Raw genomic sequence first — 20647 nt, 5'->3', positions numbered from 1 at the left:
CCTAAGACTTCCAAAGGATTCAGAGGGCGGGTGGAGGAAGCGAGGGGGAGTATGAAAAACAGAGGGAAATCCATCCTATCGTGTATAAATCACGTGTACTATCCAGCATTAATACGCTTTAAGTAAAAACCTAACCAAAGTTGTTGTTGACTTCTTTAGTAGCTTATGTACTTCCAGCATGCTTTGATCAGAAACCTTGAAAAAACCCACAACAAAAACAAAAAGGAAAAAAAAAAACCCCAAACCACAAACAACAAAACCCTCTCAATTGAGGAGGCAGTGGTTCTGTGAAGCCTCCCAAGTTGTACACATTGCTCCTGATCTGTCAACAAAATAAGATGTCTTATCTTGTGCTGCACTGTAGAGTCAACTTCAAAGCAAAAATTTTTAGAAAATTAGAAATTACTCCCTTAGAGGACTGTACAGAACCTGGACTGACATTTCCAGAGCAGGAGAAGCATAAAAGGTAACAAGTAGGTAAGCTACTTAACTCACTCCTCATGTTTACATGAACAGTGGGAATTTACAAATCCATGCATCTTTAACTCACAGCTGGGAATGCCTACCTTTTGCATTTGCAGCCCAAAAGATGCAGCTTTCTGTTTCAAGATTTCATCTGACTCCTAAATATGAGCACTAGTTTATAATGGACAGATGCTTTAGATACAAGTTTTAAGGATATCTTAACCTTTCGATTACCCAAACTGAACAGGTTAAGTTTCATGCAGTTAAATATGCATCTTCTAATTTAGAGCTTATGAATAAATGTCCCAAAGCCTAACTGTTCATTGTAAGTATTATTATGACTGTGATATGCTGTGGGCAAATTCAATTTCTTTACTGTACCTAAGCAAAGCTCTTGTAGCCAACAATTTGGCAAATATTCTTCCTGTAGTTCATGATCTCCAAAGCTGTCTTTCAATGGCAAAGGCAAAATCCTCTCACATTCTAAGAAATGTGTCTTCTAAAAGGTATCTATATGAAATACCAGTCTAGCAAAACACCTCCTCATTTACTTCAAAGGTAGAAGCTGTATGTCAGATCACACTCTAATACTTACCCAGTCTGATCAGTGATTTGGCACACCGCAGAACCCATTCTAGGATTTCTTCCTCAAGCTTATAACTACTGCTTGTGCTTTAATATAACTTGCAGTAGGATGTCTTGATTTAAAAGATTTCAAGTGAGAACAAGCTTTAACTCAATCCACTCTTCTCACTGGTAAAGCACTATTTTAGTACTCCATTAGTTACCCCAGCTTCCAGTCACCAAATCCTTCTGTTCTTTTGTCAAGTTTTCATTTTCTTCTCGCCTCCTCATACTAGAGCATTGTAGGCACCAAAACTAGACAATACATTCAAGCTCTGGCATGACTAATATTACCTAAGTAATATTTCCTCACTTGACTTTTAGAGTTTATGTATTCAGGGATGTTACACATTTTTCAGTTTAATAGGTTGAACCACTACACACTTCTTTTAGTCTCTGAAGTGCATTTATTAAGGTGACAAACGTAGTTTCCTGCATTTTCCTTTCGGTTGAATCGCCTGGTCCAAATATTGTTGGACATACAGTTGATTCTGTTTTCTAGTTGCATTATTACTGCAACAAACCCAAATGCATTTGGCATGTGTGAGACCTTTCATTCAGAGATCTATTGCCAAACAAACTACAACTAAAGACTTTGTATCTTCAAGAACAAAGCATAGAAACAATAAGGGCAAAAATATCACACAAAGGAGTGTGGACACAGGTGGTTGTATTTATACCTTATACTTTCATTTCCAGCTTTTGCAACACTCCCTCCGGTCCTGCTAAATTCCATCCCTGGCTGGAAGAAGCCATCCCTGCTCTCAGCACTCTGCCAGCCTGACAAAGAAAAGCCAAGAGGCTGCCAGTTTCCCCTTGATCCTAAAGTAAGCCTTGGGAAAAGGAAGATATTCTCAGCTTGCCTGGAACCAAGCTGGGGTATTCCCCACCCAGCTGCCTCTCTACTGTTTCCTCTAGCACACATATCCCTGACAGGTTCATTTTTCCCCACTGGTTTCTTAAAAGCCGTTTTGGACTTGACACAAAATCAGCTGTCAAACACATATGCATCACATCCATATGAACATCAGTATTTCTTCCTTCAGACTATCTCAGTACTATATTAGAGGCTCAACTTAATTTTTGTTCTCCCACTATACCATTGGCTTTTGGATAGGAAGGCATCACAGCTTTTTGTTAACTATATGAGTAGGTAGTCTGCTAAAAAAAAAAAGCTGCAGAAAAAAGCTGCAGAAGAACATACAATGATGGCATAGCTACTGTATGTGTCAACAAAGTTTACATATGGAAATGGAGAAATTTACAACTTGAAATTATTTACAAATTTCCAGTTTTAAGAAAATAACCCCTCCACACACACAATCATGCAAATAGCCTCAGCCACCTGTCTCTGCATCCAGAGTCCCTTTGATATGTGGAGCAATAATAAACACTAACATAAATAGGTCAGCAGTTTGGTTTCCTGAAGTCACACTATTTGCCAGTTAAATCCAAATCAGACTAGTGAAAACTGAGACACTTCGACAATTTAGCACTTGCATGTTTTCTGTAAAACATGCAAAGACACAAACATCAAAAAAAGATACGCATGCCATTCAGTCTTGTTTAATGCTTCAGAAATAATAACTTCCCCCATTACTGAAATCCTGTTTTTTAAATGAGCGACGTGCTGCTAACACTGAGAAAGGCAGCATTTCAGAGTTATGACAGCTCATACTGTGGCATTATCCAATACTCTGCTCTTCAGAGAGGTTCACATAAAGCAGTTAGGAACCGCAGCAAGAGCAAACACTGAGAAGTAGGGCAAGTTCCCAGCACCCCCCTAGGGCAGCACTAATATTGATACAGTGCATTATGAGCAGAATTGCTATAGCTGAAGACTACCCATTCAGCACACAACCAACAGCGGTGCTTAGTACTGCAACGGGACCAGGCACACATGACTGCAGGACAGCTTCTTCCAGTCTCACATCATACTTGCACCAGCTTCAAGTGACTGTGAAACCAAAATGACAACTAAAAGAAGTCCTTTAACAGGACATTAAAAGTAAAGTTAGATGTGTCACCATACTGTATACTGAATGCATGAGTGACATACTCTAGGCATCTTCTGCCGCAGCGCTGGCTACTTTTTATGTTTCCTTCTCTCTTACTTGGATAAACTGTGCCATGTGACGCATCTCCAAGGTGTGCCCCAAATACCCTACAATGTACACTTTCCTAACGCCAGTATCTATGAAATTCTTGCTTCTAAGACTTTGTAAATCAGACCATTCAGAGCAAGACCTGGTGGAGCAAATCAAATGATAATTTAGGGAGAAACCATGCAGAATACTTCCTGTCTTTCACATTCATGTCCAGAGTGGTAAGTACCTCGGTAACAGCTATATGGCTTGAAAAAAGTTGTATTTATCTAGCTCAGGATAAGCATGAGATACTGTTGAAAACCACACAGCAAAGTTCCACAGAACAGCTGACATAACATCCTAGTGCCATCAAATGGATGGCTTCACTCCCTTTTTTCTTCTCTTCCTTGTCACCCTTCCCTCAGATTTCCTTTCTAGCACAGACTTCATACAGTCCCCAGAGCCTGTCTGCGCAGTGTGCCGAATCCATCTGCTCATCAGGCAGAATAATAATAACTTGACAGAAAGCACAGTCTTCTGGGGGGTTAGCAAACTCAGCCATCTTACTGAAAGGTCAGATGATACCCAGAACCAGCACAAAGCAAGGGAGCGAGACATACCCAAAGATGGGAAGGGGCAGAACTCACCCTTTCAACAGCAGTAAGTGGTTAAAATACCCCCGTTACATCCTGTAACTGCACTTCCAGCTTATTCACAGCACTCCAGCAGGATTGGTTTTCAACATGCAAATCCCCACATGGTTTGAGCACGGCAAAGTGTGGTGAAACCTTTCTACTGATCCGTACCTGCACTGTGACATTTTTCTCTGCTCAGGAGTTTGTTCTTTTGTGAATGACAAGTTATGAATATATAGGCACAGTAGAGGAACATTCCTATCCACTCTGTATTCATTGCTTCGGTGGGAGTATACACTTCATTTTCTTGAGAAAGGCCTACAGCAAAAGGAAAACCTTTTACAGAAATGGCTGATAAAACATACTCCCCTTTTGTGCTTTTTTGTGCATACATTAATGCTAATGATGAGAACCACCAAATTTCTAAACCTGTGACATTCAGCTGCCAGAGACACATCTGGATGCAAGCCTCAGACTTGCATTTTTCCAGACAGGCTTTTAAATCTATGATTTCTAATTTAAATCAACTGACAAGTTTGAATGTGTACCTTCACGTTACAACTGAAACTGAAAAAGTGTTTTAAAATTGCTGTTGTATTTAGAACAAAGACTTACATTACCAAAGCATGACAGCCCTTAATAAATGCAGAGGAATGATCAGGAAACACCAGCAATTCACTTAATAGGGTCCTTATGCCATGCAGACATCTCAACTGTTACCACAAAAAAAAAAAAAGAAAAAAAGAAAGAAAACACAGCAAGTGGAGAAGAACAGTGTGTCATCCACAAAAAAAAAAAACACAACCCCAAAACAAAAAAAAAAGCACATATTAAAAGAACCCTGCCAACACCAAACACGGGCAAAAGAGAAAGAAAACTTGTTTAGGAAAAAAACCCCAACGAAACACAGCCACACACACCACAGAAGGACTCTTGTAAAACTGAAGGCTGCATTCTTTATTTTTTTTTTTATGACTGATTTGCTTGCATCAAAGACCCACCCATGCAACACCCCACTCTTCCTCCAAATGAAGAGGGGATGCAATAAAGAGCAAGGAGACATCTGAGTAACAGTTGCAAGCAGAAGTTTTTCCAACCCATTGTTTTAGTCCAAAAGAGAACATTCCACGACCTACGCACTCCGATCCCCAAGGACCTAGGAAGGATCACTAGACAGTTCACATTCCTCCACAAAAAGTTTAAGTAGGTTTAGATGATCTTATTTCCGCAAGTAGCGGGCTTGTGCCAAATATTAATAATGCAGTCCCTTAGTTACCACTTACAAATGCTCATAATTATTTACAGTTCCTGAACAGTACGGAGGACGACTTGGTTATAATCCAACAAATCCACAGCAATTAAATTTATTAGAAAATGGAAAACTTTCTAGTTTCACTTAGTGGAACAAGACAGGCAATGACTTCCGGATAAGGAACAATGAAGTAAGCTAGTACTCTTCAACTTAGAAAACTGACAGGACCAAGGTCTACAAAAACATCAAATATCACAGGGACATCAAACAAAGCTTGGCTGAAAAGGTGAAAACAACACAGCTCTTCACACGAGGTGGTAGGCTGTAGACACTCTCTACCAAATAACAGGAATGCTAGAAGTTCATGTGGTTTCCAAAGAGAGAGGTAGGACCAGTTCACAGAAAGGAATTCTGCTGAGGGTTACTACCACATCTGGCTTGTGAAGTCCCTGAGCTGAAAATAACTGTGGGCCAGTATCAGAGGACACCTGCTTGCCCTAATCTTCCTCTTCACCAGGCAGCCACTCGCAGCCACTGCGGGACACAAGACTCTACAGGAAACAGGTCTTCGTTATGGCATGCAGCAGCCACTCTTACCTTCCTTCTGTATTAGCAAAAGAACATTATGTCAATTTCTAAGTATTCAGAGAAAACTTCTACTTACAGGTATGACATACATGGAATACCCATAGTGAAAGTGTAAAGTATACAACATCCTCAGAAAACCTTTCTAGGTTACCTCTGGTTTAAGTCAACTAACCTGCAGTTATCACCATAACATCACTTAACCCTAGGTGGAAGATTTAAATTGAGTCAGTATACATTATACCGAGTTTAGCAAGGCAAATGTAAAACCTTAGCTTCTCAGAAAAAATAGTTTAATATAGGAAACAAGATTTATATGTTAGGTATCTGCTTTCGTAAGTGGAATTTCAAACCCAGTTTAAACAACTAAATTCCTATGCAGCACCTAGAAACAATAGCACTGAGCAGAGAACCATGTAAAACTCAGTAGGCACAAACCACTCAAACACTGAGAACAGCAGTCCCATCCTTCCCCTTGCTAAGCACTTCAGTTAATACACACAGTTCTCCGCTCACCTGAAGTCTTGCCTACAGCATGAAATTAAATTTCAAATCATCAGGTAGAGCTCTCAATTCTCTTTTAAAGAGGCCAAAGGAGCCAGCAAAGTAGGGAAACTGTTACTGATAACACATGGGGAAAATCCCAACCAGACAAACAGGCTTAGAATAGAATAGAAAAGAATCTCATATTTCAGGGGATCATATACTAATCACTAGATATAAATATTTCTGGCTTTTTTCAGAGTCCTATTTTTTGGCAATGTTCACTTCAGAACATGATCTAGAGTCTCATGCACTATTTTGCCCTGACTTTAATAGAAATACATACCCTTTTTGTATGTGTTTTTGGCTCAGTCACTCATCTGGTGCTCAACTGAAATATTTTTTAAGGATATCTGCTAAAGCCCCTTCAGCTGTCTTCACAGGTTCTGTCTCCTCTTCCATGTGTGCTGAATTTATTCTTTGTCCCTAGAGGTACAAGCTTAAGTTTATATTTAATAAATTCTGAAGTAACTGACTAAACAGAAAATATTTACCTTGAGTAACTTAACTAGCAAATATAAATGTCCTTTCATTATCTTCATGTTAAATCACTACATCTTTGTTTTCCTGAATATGAATATCAACTCATCAGGCTTTTCTCCTCCTTTTGCCTCCATCAATTATCAGCACTTGAAATTGTGTTCTTATACAAATCATTGGTATTGAAACTTGATAGTCTTATTTCAAAATAGAGAAGTGTTGTATTCTGCTCCCTTTAATTAGTAAGATTAAAGACAAGCAGCAAGGTTTGCTTAGCTTTTTAGTATTGCTGAACAAAACTCTTAGATATTATTACATTTTATCTATGCCTTACGGAATAACAATACGAGAATCCCCAGTAGTATTTTTAACCTTTTATCTTGAAGAACGGTTGCAAGAGTCTTTATGGATGGTCCCCTCCTCTCTGCTACAAGTCTTTCTGGCCTGGCTCCCTCTCCTTCGCAGACCAGTTAAAGCTGTATGCCCTTCAGCTTCCTTCTACTCAAGCACGTAGTAGCACAGAGATAAGTATGTTAGTTTTATCTTAATACCAATAGCAGGTTCATTCAGATTTGTTCCCTTGTACGATCATGTATTCTGATCTCCTCTGCAATAGGAGGCAACCTCATCTACTATTTTATACAACAAACTGATATGCTGTAATTCAGGCCAAAGTTTATTTTAGAAAGATATCCTGGATGAACTGGTATGTTGCAAGAACCTATTGCCCTCCTCCCACCTTTTCTGTTCCAAAGCTTAGTTCCTCTTGTTTAAAACTTTTCTAGTCTGAATTTGAGTAGGTCACCTACCAGCTACTAAACCTCATTCATTTTATTCTACCAGGTAACCTTATCAGGCCATTAACTGCAGGATGAATCCAGTGAATTGCTTTTCCCTCCTTCAACTAAGTTTAGTTGCATTTCTTTGATCTCATGCTCTAAGATTATGTTTGCAAAACACAGTTCATTCCTTGAACTCTTCATTTTTCTATAAAGACTTTATGAAGTCCAAGAAAGTATTAAAGTTATGACATAATTAACATCATACATAGATCAAACTACCTTTGACTGCAGCTTGATACCCTTGTTTACCAAGGCAAAAATTCATTTGTCTACCTCTCCGTAACGCTGCACTGGGAACTGCCAGTCAGTAAAGTCCTTCCACCCTCAGTCACTTCAAACCTTCACCTTAAGTGTGATACACAGATACGACTATTTGGCAGCTAGTTAGAAATGGCATATATATTTCTTAAGCAAGATCTTATCAAGCAACATAGACTGTTGGAGTGATAACTAAATAGACCAACCTGCACCACTTGGCTCTCTCACCAGTAAGAGTCTCTTCTGCCATCATGTAATTGATACAGATCCTAACTAGCGTTAACATCAGGGACAAAGCCACATGGAAATTGCCAGAAACAATGCTACTGACTAATCCTTGCTTAGATCACAAACAATAACTGTATGAATCAGTTAGCTATTTTATTTAATATAGGTATATGTGGATTTTTACAGTGCAGCACAGACCTCTCTTTGGGACATTCATGTGACAGAATTCTTACCCTTTTTTTTTTTAATCAGTTGAGAAGTTATAAAGGGTTAAACGTTTAGATTTGCAACTGAATTGTGATCACAAGAGCTGTTGATCTCCTAGCTTCATCTTTCAGGTGTGTACTCCCATACAGCACGGATGCTTACCTAACCCCACAGTGAACTGTTCGGAGATCCAAAATAGATTAAAACTAATCCTGCCAAAAAAAAATTTTTACAAAAGCTACAAGCCTGAGTAGATCACGGTAAGGTGATTCAGGGAGTCAAACAAGTACCAGCATTGTACAAAGTAGGGGGAGAGATGATGAGCTCAACAGTAAGCATACATACAACTTACCTAGCAAATGCACACCTGAACATAAGAACACATGGGTTAATTTCTATAGGGATATTACAGCAAGAATAAGCCTACAAAAACTCCAGTGTAATAGAAGTATTCAAGAAACAGTCTGGAAAGTGGTATTTATTTTGTTAGTGAGCTGCCATTTTGAATAAATTTACTCCTTTTATAGAAGGCTCTTCTATCCACGCCAAAGTTAAATTTATCTCCAATACATAGGAGCACAGTCAAGAAGAACCCGTATGAACGCTACTCAACATCCAGGTAAGTTAGGTTTAAGAAACATTGTTCTATATTAGAGTGGCACATAAAAACATCAAAATATAATTGTACTGAGATGACTGATGTTTACAGACTGAGAAGTAGGAATGTGAATACTATCAAGATAAGCAGAGCACAGCAATACAGGAAACCAGCAGGAACTAACTGATCACCCCTTTTAAGAGTGGAAGGCAATGATTAGCTCACACGTGGAAATGATTCTGATGAGTACACTTTTGGAAGGATGCATGGAAAATACAGAACTACACCATAAAGAATGATTGAAGAGAAGCTTACATGCTGTTGCCAAAGTCTCAGCCAAATTACATCATAGGGAGGAGTTAAAGGGGATATGCTGTGTTGTATCTGAAGGTGGAAAACTATGGACCTTCACCACAACACAGAACGAAGTTTGCTAGAACGGGCAATTAAAGTTAACTGTATTTATCCCTAAAACTTATTCTTCAAGTCAAAACCTACTAGTCCATCAAGATTCTTCCAGGTGTTGGAAGGCCATGGAAGTTCCTTTTCCTGCTCCTGAAAGTCTCTGAAATCCACTCACCAGCCGCTCCTATAGACAAACCTGAGGACTTACACCGATATTCTCTGACCTGGCTGCCAACACAGCATCATTCCAAAAGATCACCATCACAAAATACACACACCAAAAAAAGCTAACAGAGCACTCGCAGAACTGAGACGAAAGGATAACAAAAAGCCACACAGGCAACTTTAAGGGGGGGGGGAATAATTTTATTTTTTTATTTATTTTTTTTTTTGGTGTGTAAATAAAGGCAGAGACCGGTTAAGAGACCAGTTACCAGGTTTTCCAAAGTCACCAAACAAAATTAAGCAGAAAAATGGAAAAATAGGTTTCATTAGAAATAACAGAAACCAGTACTCTTCCAGGTTTGTCAAGGGACACCATCATTCCAGTATGTTTAGGAATACGGGGATCTAGCAAGCCACAGAAATATCCTAAAACTAGACAACAAGTCAGATGACTGACGTTTTTTTCAAAAAATAAGTATGCATCTGAAAGCCATGCCAAAGGAAGTAGATTACACAAGTTTTACAGCACACTGTGAATGAATCCACGGAGGCTTAACTACTTGCCTGAGCAAATCCTGTTCTAAAGGGCACATTAATTTTGCCTAAAAAGCACCTGGAACTCTTCTAGACTAACTTGTGCATTTAAAGGAACCTCAAAAGTCTTGTAAGGTTGAATAATGGTAAGTTCACCAACAGACAAAAGATCATCAATATGCTACAATGCTGTAATGAGATACCAATAGGCACTTTTTCCTCGCTTTTCTGTTACATGGAAGGGTTTTTTGTCCTGCCTTTTCCTGAGATGTGCAACTATTTGGTCCGTACTAGTGTTCACATGCTCTAGGGAAAAAAAAGTCATGAATTCATTTTAAGTAGAAGGCACAGATTCTCCTGTTATCTGCTGACTTAAACCTTTTCTTCCTTTCCATTTATATTCCAAATAAAGTTCAAAAGTTTTAGTAAATCTTTTTTAAAAGCATACATCACAGCCATACAGAAAACAGATTGTCATGTCACTGAACACAAGGACAATTCTCCTGAATGGCTATTTGACAAGAACATCAAGAACAAGCTAAGGTGCCAGTATTTCTCTAAAGCGAGGCCCAAGTAGGTTTTAGAGAGTTTTGCTTCCAGAAAACAATATGTGGACAAACTGACAGCAAGATGAGATTTATGCCAAGTTAGAGAATAATTCTTAAACAGCAATTCAAGATATTATTTTTTTTTAAAGAGGCAGCTCCCCTTCCAAATAGGGAGCAGAGGTGTGCACAATTAGTGGACCGAAGTCCAAATGATGGATTGTCTTGGTGGAAAAGAAAATCTTCTTCCTATCAGTCTCTTTCCTATATTCCATTTCCTCCAGATTTCCTGGCAAGCCTAACTGGAGACATTGCTGGGTGTCTGCCATTTTTAGATAAATTATCAGTTTGACAACAACTTGGATGTGTAAGTGTTCACCTCCGGTAGAGTCAGGTGACCGTGGCGAATGAACTCCTCGGAGATTTGCATATCTGAAACACTTCTATATTTGTTCATCTGGAAACTCAGAAGCACATAGGCCAGTCAGGGGAAAGGGAAAAGAGTCAGAGGTCTAGCCGAGTTACTTCTTTCTTGTTATGAAAAACAGTTTTAAAAAAACAGCACAATAAATAGTGAAAAGCTCCACTGTACAGCTCCAGAGATGAAAGTAAAAAGTTGCTTATTTTTCTGTCTTCTGGGTATCAGTATCAAAACCAATTTTTTAATCAAATTTTTATGTAGATTTATGAAAGAAATGACCCAACACAGCTTAATCCAAACATATTCGGCCATAAATCCTCTTCTTCCATGTCAAGGTTGCAGTGTAACATTTAAAACAGCGCTCTTCACACTTACTGCCTCTCCCGCCTCTCCTTCAGAACTACTCATTTCATGAGTTGTGCCGTTTCCTACCCAACAAAAGCAGAAATCTTTATGAAGCCACAAGATGTATGGTATCAGTGGACTGAGTAATCTCCAATCAGTCTCTGGGGGAAAAAAAGGTGGGATTTCCCACACAGGCGCTTGAAAGTCTGCAAAAATTCATCGGTCAAACTAGAATTCTTGGGAGGAACATTATATATAAAGGACACAGTCAGAAAACTTGCATGGTGGCCACAGCCATATACAATTGTTAAAATTTGCTCCGAGCTGGTTAGTTGATAATCTCTACTGCGAACGGGAACATAGAAACACTAGTTTCTCCAACAGCCCTATTCCCCTCCCACCCCCATCTTATTCTTGATGATGACAAAAACATTACAGTAGAACGAACAAAGAGCTACTCCAGCTAAGAAAATAAAGCAGGCATTTGCTATGGAAGAGTCTCATGGTCAAGGCAGATAAATTAGGATAGGAATTACTTCATTCAACACATAATGCCAAGTACAGTAATTGAAGACTCTCTATTGCCAGCTGGGATATCTTAAACAGACTGAACTAGATTTTTAAATGCTATAATAGGGAAAAAAACATCTTTCTTCAGACTGTTCTCCGGCCAGACAGGCTCACCAAGTTGCACATGTCTCGGATGTGGGAAAAAAATGTTTATATAAAAGCATTTCTAACAGAGGTGAAACAGAAAATTCCAGCATAAACCCAAACTTGCATAAACTCATTGCTTTTATTTCTCTCTTCCTATTAAGAATAGGAATATCCAATTGCTGGCCTTGTATTTCTAAAATACAAATAACTTCAAAGTGCATAGCAAGAATTTGACAACATTTCAAACAGATTATTATTTAACTATTAGCGAGCACTTCCAGCAACTCTAAAGTTTTTATGTGGCAAGTCCCTGTAAGAAACCACTGAACTGACTTGACAGGTTTCTAAAATAAACTGTAATATTTAGAGGCTAGTTTGGTCATTGCAGCAGAATATTTTCAAATACAAGAATTAGGAGAAACTCTAAAAAAAGTAAGGAAGAAACAACACTATTTGTAATAAAAAACTTCCAAGCTAATGCACAACTTCTAGGGTACAAGCATACTTCTCTTCACACATGGTTTTTCACTAAAAATGGCACTGTGAGAATGAAGGGTTGTAACATATATCATTTCAAACTTCCAAATTTCACATAGGATCCCTAGAAATTAAAAACTATGTAAAAACTGTTAATTGAAATAAAAGGTCTGTAAATACAAGTTTTTGACAGCATCTAACATCATAAAACTCCACTTAGATTTTAAAAATTAAGGTGATGATGCCTTTTCAAAACTCACAAAACCATAGTAAACTGGCTACAGATTAAAACTATAGTATAATGTTAATCTAAGACAGCAAGTTTGCCTAACATTCTGAGGCTTTATCAGATCATTAAGAAAAAAAAAATATCTAGATACCAGAGCCTTCTAAGGTCAAACTTAAGTAAATTTCTGGATTTATGAATTTGGGCCATATCCCAAGTATAACACAAAAATATTCTCAAGTATGTTGACAGCACAGCATTAATACTGACTCTCATTGAATTAATTTCATCTAGCCAAACTGCAGCATAAAGGCAAAATATCAGGGGGATTTATAACACAGTTATCAGAGGTCCTTGAGTGAAGGGTAAAAATAAAAGTATAACTCTAACCAAAGCCATTTTGCTGTCACTCTCAACACAACTACAATGCATACATGCAACACAGAGGATAAAAGATTTATTACTTTTTATAGTTTTGCTTCAAATTGGAATAGAAGTCATAAATTTCATAACACTCCAAGAAAAATCCATAGATGACAAAGAGAAATCCATTTATAACAAGTCATGAAAAAACCCAAACAAACCAGTTCAAGGAAACTAGAAAACCAATAGTTTTAAAGACAGAAAAAACATTCTTCTAAAAAAGTTACAATAAAAGCGTATTAGTTTTAGTTTCTCCTGTTTTTTCTAGGAAGTAACTTTTCCTTCTCACTTCACTCCATTAATATTCTGCAGTACAGCATTATTTAGCAATTTCTACCAAAGTCTTTCTGATCTTGTCCTTTTTTTTGTTAGACAAACTAGAAAAGGCAAAGCCACTTTCAGGAAGTTTCCAAGATAAAAAGAACTTCAGATCAAGAATAATACTAATTCCCGAGTTCTCTGATAGTCTTATTTCATTCTCCCTCCAAAAGCTACATCAATCCCAAACAGGTAAGACTAACTTTAGAGTCTTCTGAGTAGTCTTGTATCAAGCCCACATCCAATCTTTAAAATACAGGGATTCCACTAACTTATTTTTAGCTGACATAGAAAGGAATTAAGGCAAACAGCTGCAACTGAATAAGCATATATGACTTACTATGAAATGCCTTCCTATTAAAGCGATTTGAGAGACATGATGATGCCAATACACACCGCTTAGGAATTGCCAGACATATCCTTCCCAGAGTTACAGCAACTGCACATTGCAAGATGTATTTCCATCACAGCCACACCAAGTAAGGACCGTTAAGGATTTAGCAATATGTTTGTTGCTTCCTTTACACAAGGTGCCACTAAATTGCCTTGTACCTGTGGAAAATAGAGCCTACTAACATTTGCAAGGAAAATACTGTCAAAACAAACATGGAAACTACAACCGTCTTCCTCAACTGCTTATATTTATATGAATGGGTTTCTTTAAAGTTAGTAGAGAATGTCAACACCTTGGACCACAAGAAACATGGCTTGTTATTTCACCATTCTAAAATCCTGCCGGTGGTATTTCTTGCTCTATAAGTAGCCTACTGGCATCATTCCTACAGAAGACCAACCTACTAAACTACAGCATGGCTTCAGCTCAGGGTCACAAGTTGTTCTGACACCAGCAGCTGACCTAGAAGTGTGTCTGACATCAGAGACATTGAATAACAGCTTCTCAAATGGCAGGAGACTGAAAAGGTTACAAATTCTGTATGCGTTGGCTAAGAAATATCTTTTTGCAGCTGCAAAGGAGAAAAGATGACCTGAACATAGAGAAGATAGATGAATCCTTCCAGGCAAGGAAGGGGCAGGGAACACAGTCCTGCACTGTACACATGAAGGAGACACTATCAGCCAGTTCCTGAACTGAACTATTCAACCACTACAGGAATTCTAGCAAGAGCTAAAATAAATTTGAAATAATATCAAATGCAACAGAAACTATCGATCTTCTCTGGGACAAAGACTGAAATGTCAGACTATTTTTTTAATGAATATTCCAGACTAACAAAGCCTGAAGATGCTGTTTTGATCTGCGTTCTTCTGCAGAATGGATTAAAACAGAAATTACATTTCTCAACATCTGGTGAAAGATCAGGTTTCCAAGGAGATGAAGTCTGGGCCTTGGATAAGTAGCCTTACTGCATTTTTCCAACAAACTGAGGTAAAAAAAAAAGGCAGGTGCAATATGCAGCTCATGCCAGGGAGGTATTCACCTTAATATCCACTTCATTCAATGTAAAGTTCAACTAAATATACACCACAGGTCATCTGACAATATTCAGAGTGATTAAATACAGATAAAAACAATTGATAATTACAACTGGGATCTCTTCCACAAAATTAAAAAAAAAATTGCAAACAAAACTTAAATAGGCTTTCTAAATAACTTGATACACCAACTCGTAAAAAGAAAAGCATTCTTATTTTGTAAGTGCATCATTTTGTGTTCTGTTTCAGTGTCTTGAGCTTCACCTACGTAACACCACAACAGTACACAGAAGTCACCAGCTTGCACCTGATCTAACTAAACCTGGAACATACTTACTACTGCAATGCAAGACTACCACATACATACATATATATACACACAACAGGCAGAGTATACACCTGCTTTACTTTAGTTCATTATCTAAAATCTATCTACAGCAACTCTTAAAAAGACTGAAAGACCTAGACTGAAAGCTCTTTCACCGCTTTTGAAAAATCCCATAAAACACCTTATGGGCATCTTCAAGCACCTCCAAAACATAGACCCTAATTTCTATGGGCTGTTCAAGCAGAGCTTTCAACGACTGAGTGCAAAAGCTGATGCTGTGTTCCAGTCATTATCATCTCAGCTACTACATTTATCAAAACCAATTATTTTAGTCTGAAGTTTTCCAAGTATGATGACAGCCCAAAATGAAAGTTTCAAACCATGTTTAAAGTAAACAGAGACACCTTAAGTATTCTTTGCATTCTGTAAACTTATTGAGAACAAGGAAGCCACACCAGCTTAAAAATATGTATCTATTTTGCGCTTCTCTTTGCAGTCATTAGCATATTATATGCCTTTAGACATCTTTTATTGAAGACAACTAACTTCAGAGAGCTTTCTAATACTTGGGGATACAGGTAGCTGCTTTTTACTATTTTTTCTGCCCTCTTTCAAAAACAGACCTATGGACAAAACTGATGATGAAGGTTAAAAATGAAAAACTTGTAAGTTACAGAACTAAAAAATAAAGTCACTAAGGCATGCCCCAGATTCACTTTGTTTTACTTAACAACAATGTATTCCTTCAGGTTTTCCTGTACCTCCTGTTCAAACTATAACCACACGGACAATTGGCTCTGAGCTGAAAACCGCTTAAAATATTGAATTTGAGCATGAAAACAGCGCTTCTGTACTCATCTAAACTAATTAAGCTACATGTCTCTTGGTATATCCAGTGTGCTTGATATCAATTCACTTTGAAAAACGGTCTTAACTCATCTGCAGCACACAGGCTGCAGCTAACACATTAGGTCTTGGCTTTGTCATCATAGTCTTGCACAGTGTTAAGAAACTGTGTGTGTAACTTTAAGCTCTGCTAAATAAATTCAGTGAGTGTTCACTTGTTCCTGATTTCCCAAAAGAATCTTTGAGAGCAGGTATTTGAAGGAAAAAAAAATATCTCCAATAAACTCCACCTACAAACATCACCTTCCTAATACAATCTTAGCAATGGTCCCCAAATACAGCAGGTCTCTTGGTAGCAGGTGGTGACAGTGACGCGGTAGCAGGCCCCAACTTCAGCTCTGGCTTTGTGGAATCCCACCTACAGCTAAGTTAGTTTGCTGAAACCCCCGTGTCCCCCGAAAGGGCCTTGTAGGGACGAACAAAACAAAACAGCTATCCTTAGGTTCTCTGCGGCACTTCTTTCTCGTCAAGGCAGTCTCCCAACACACTTCTACAGACCTTGAGTCTACACACAGCACCATACACCACAACCGTCACCCAGACAGACAATAGAAACGTGCAGTGGGCAAGAGAACACGGGATAAAACAGCATACTAATCTGTAACCACAATATTTTATTGGGTTATTTTATACACTCCATTTCTATAAGTATGCATGAAAAAAACTGTGAATGGTCATGAGAAATGCAAACCCACAAAACTCAGAAGTAGTAAAGACTTTCCCCTTAATAGGCAACTGTGGTTTAGAATATTCAGATGAGAGGTCTCTAGCTTCTGACATTTCAAATAGCTATTTACATTTGCATATTCCTAGAGCATACAAAACATACATTCTTTCCAGGGCAGAGTTTTAACCTCAGCCTTCTGCAAGACCGTGCACAGAGACAGCCAGTATTAATAGTTAATTAAAACAAACAACCTTTCTTCCCCCCCGCCCCCCCCCCCCAAAATTAGCTGCAGCCTGTGTATTATCAGTTGCTCCCATTTAAAAAGTCTTTTTGATAAACGACATACTAAACAGGCAGGACAGCTGCTTTACTACTAACCTACTAAAAAAAAGAAAACGTAGTTTTGTTCTGAATGTTCAAGGACCAACAATTTGAAAAAAAAATCTACTTAAAGACTGAATGTTTTTGTGAAGAGATTAGATTCACAACTGTTTAAAAAGATGCTCGCTCTCTGCAGTTGACCCTTTCTACCTCGGATACTAAAAAAAAAATGCTTACAGATTGCTGTAAGCATATTTACTTCAAAAGCAAGAAAACGCACGCACTTGTTTCTTCACCATTATTTTTAGGCACTAAAATCTTTCCAGAACTGTTAGAATTGAGGCATTGGAGTAACAGAAACCTCAGCAAGTAAAAACGCGAACCGATTCCGCTGCCTCCCCAAGTGCAAAATCCTGGTCTTGGGAAGCCCCCTTAACGTTCCCACTATTCTACATACAGTGTTGAAGAAAAACGTTCGTTCTCCTGTTGACAGCCAAGATGCTCATACAGCTGTCGGAAACAGCCCGACAAGTAACAGCACCAGGGAGGGCTGCCTCGGGACCCTAGGGTTCACCAAAAACATTCAGGAGGTAACCGCGCCGCACTGTTCGGAAGCGAAGAACCCCACCGTTGTGGGACTGGAGAGTCGGCTCCAGTTGCCTAAAGGCAGGACTGGCCACTGTGCAACAGAGCCACGACCCACAGAAATTTCCGAACACGGCCATCGTTTTGGGGTGCAATACACGCGCTCCTCGGGCCTCACCTAAAGCAGACTTTATCAGGAGGCACCCGATTTACCGAAAAAAGATCCGAGGGAGCGGCCAGGGGACAGAGGTCGAGGGGACCCCGTTCCTGTTGGAGGGGCACCACCACCATCGCTGCTCAGCGACCCACCTCAGCCCCGTACCGCCGAGGGGGCTAACTCAAACCTGCCAGGAGGAACCAGCCCGGCGCTGCCTCCGCTTTGCTCCGGGACCCCCAGGTTTGCCCCTTTCCTCCCCCTCCGCCCAGCCGAGGCGGCACCGCCAGCAGGACCCGCGGCCCCAGCTCTCCCCTCGGCGTCCGGACGAGCCCCTACGCCGGCAGCGGGCCCGGGGCCGGCTGAAAACGGCCGCGACTCGCGTCCGCCCCGTCACCTCCGGCTCCTGTCACACCGCCGAAACGGTCCGTACCGGGGCCGCTCCGTTCGCTGCTCCCCGCCCCGGCGTCCGCTGCAGGGGGGCACAGCCCGGCACCGACGCCGCGGGCGCTGGGGGTCCCACCGTCCCCCCCATCTCCCGGTCCGGCCCCCCTCCCGCCGGGGAAGCCGCAGCCCCCGATCCCTCCCCGGGGCAGGCAGCTCCCCACGGCCTGCCGGAGGAGGCAGCGCCGGCCCCTCACCGGCCTCCCCTCACCCTCCGGGGGGGGGGGGGGAACACGCCGTCTCCTCAGCCGGGGACGCGGAGCGCCCTCACCCCGCAGCCCGCCGCCCGTTAGCGCCCCCCCGCCCCCCTCACACACACACCCCGCCCCCGCCGGTCGCCCACCGCCCGTTAACGGCTCACCGCGAGCTCCGCGCGCCCCCGCGCCGCGCCGCTGCCCCGCGTGGGCGAGGGTCGCCGTCCCTCGGCAACGCGCTGCACGCCCGGAGCGGCGCCCGGCGCAGGCAGCCCCCGTCCCTGACCTACTTTCCGCCTGGCTTGCCACCCAACGGCGCACCACTAACCTACTTTCCAGCCAATGGCACCCTCCTCCGGCCCCGGACCGGACGCGCCCGCCCGCCAACGGGAGAGCGGTTCCCCGCCGGCCTTGCCCAATGGCCGGCCGGCGAGCGGGCAACGCCCGCCCTCCTGAACGGCGGCTAATCCCCGGGCGCCCCTGGAGTGGGAGCCAATCGGAGAGGCGGCTGGGAGTTTCGATCCCGCCCCGCGGCCGCTGGCGGGGCTGATGGGCGGTGGGGGGGCGCGCGTGCGCGCGCGGTGGCGGGAGGGGCCGTTGGTCGCCGCCCGGGACCCGGATGTGGCGGGGCCGGCGCCGGTTTCCCTGCGGCTTCCCCGGGCGGGCGGAGCGCCGGCCGCGGCTCCCTGCCCTGCCCTGCCCTGCCTCGCCTCGCCTCGGTGCCGCCGCCGAGGGCTCGCCGGTGCTTCTGCGTCGTCGGTGTGACATCGGCCTGGGCCGTGGCGTCACCTCCTGAGGCGCTGAGGTCGGCGCGGCGGCCGTGGCGTCGCTGCCCTGGGCGGCCAGGCGCCCGCCTGGGCCTAGGCCTCGCCTCGCCTCTCCTCCCTCAGTGCCAAAGACTGGGCGCCGGGGCCCGGCCCGGCCCGGGGCCGCTGTCGGGCGGGCAGCAGGCCCTGCTGCTGCCCGGCCTCGACCTGTTGGCGTGGGCTGCCTGCCCTCGCTCTTCCCGGCCCTGGGGTCGCCGGCGTCGCCTTGTGATGGCGCCTGTCTTTTAGCCCACCGCTGCTTCCACAGGCTGCGGCGTCGCTCCCGATGGCGGCCACCTGCCTTGGCAAATCCCGGGCTTGTGTCTGGCTCGCGTGTTGAACGTATGTGTGCCTGTATGCAATATCACGCCAGTAAGTTGACGTTGCATCAGGCCCCGTGTTTTGTGAGTCCTCGCACAGCAGCCTCGCGGCACCCTTCAGAGTGTGTTGGCAGCGCGCATGATGCTGCCGTTAGCTTCAATACCGTAAATGCTCCATCATCTTCCGATGTGATCGTATAATGCCAGTGCTGTATGCAGCGGTAATTTTATTCAGCCCATGAAAAAGGCCGGTGGTTCAAGGTAGTAAAGCCATCTACTGCACCATGTTTTAGTCTAAATTTAGATGATCCATGCAACAGTGCTGGCACGTAAAAGAGATGTGTTGCAAGAACGTGATCACAGCGTAGCTGCTTTCAAATGCAAACATCTGCTAAATGTGATCGTGTTATTGCTACACCAGACTATCATTGCCACATCATAATTGTCTTAACATTTCCTGTCCTGTGATGCCACATCACAGATGTTTGGTTTACATTTAGTAGCATAACATCACCGGAGAAGCTTGGATTGCAGCATTATCACATCACAGCCTGGTTGTGGTTATTCCAGCCCACTGTTGCAGAACATGAACTCGGCCTGTGACGGCATTAATGTTCGGTTTCCGCCTAATTGAACTGGGACTAAACACAGGCAACAAGTGGCCCCTGCTGGATGCAGACTTCCTGTTCACATCAGGGTATTTCTGCTCAAGGAAAAACCCTCCATCAGAACAAGTTTGTATGAAATACCATACATTAGCAAGACAGGAATGCATCCCATGAGGAAAAAGGAGAAAATGCGTCTGTTTGGTTTTTTTTTCCAGCAACTGTTTTAGTGGTGCTGCTTTGATTTGTTTTAGTGCACAGAAGTTATGGAGGTGGAGAGGCCTCCTTGACTACTTCTTTCTCACAAGTCTTTGTAGTTTCCAGCATTGTTTCTACCCACCTGTAGGAATAATCTTCCTTAATGGACTCAATCACATACTGTCTGTTTTAATGAGCCCAGTGACTGTTGTAAGGAATGATGCCAAGAGTAATGATCTTTAGCTATTTCTGTAGGAAAGCAGCTTAGCAGGCCATATGTCATATTTCCCAGTAAATTATTGTTTTGAATTGTTTTTATACTGTAGTTTCTATTCATGAGATATTAAAGAAAATAACAGCATCTG

At 42.0% G+C, this 20647-nt stretch overlaps 1 protein-coding gene across 3 annotated transcripts in view; it reads right to left on the bottom strand.

Moving 5' to 3' along the window:
- BMAL1 (basic helix-loop-helix ARNT like 1) overlaps nt 1–18747 on the bottom strand; it is a 52798-nt gene extending 34051 nt beyond the window's left edge. For 2 of the 3 annotated variants that reach the window (XM_049821298.1, XM_049821300.1), the window contains exon 1: nt 18521–18656. The gene's annotated coding sequence lies outside the window, so the exon portion shown is untranslated. Of the gene's footprint in view, nt 1–18520; nt 18657–18681 lie in introns of those variants that run through there. The other variant, XM_049821302.1, reaches the window with a different exon arrangement.
- Between the last annotated feature and the right edge of the window lie 1900 nt (nt 18748–20647).

Source organism: Accipiter gentilis, chromosome 17 (genome assembly GCF_929443795.1).
Source record: "Accipiter gentilis chromosome 17, bAccGen1.1, whole genome shotgun sequence".
Taxonomy (NCBI): Eukaryota; Metazoa; Chordata; class Aves; order Accipitriformes; family Accipitridae; genus Astur; species Astur gentilis.
This window is presented reverse-complemented; position numbering and strand designations above follow the sequence as displayed.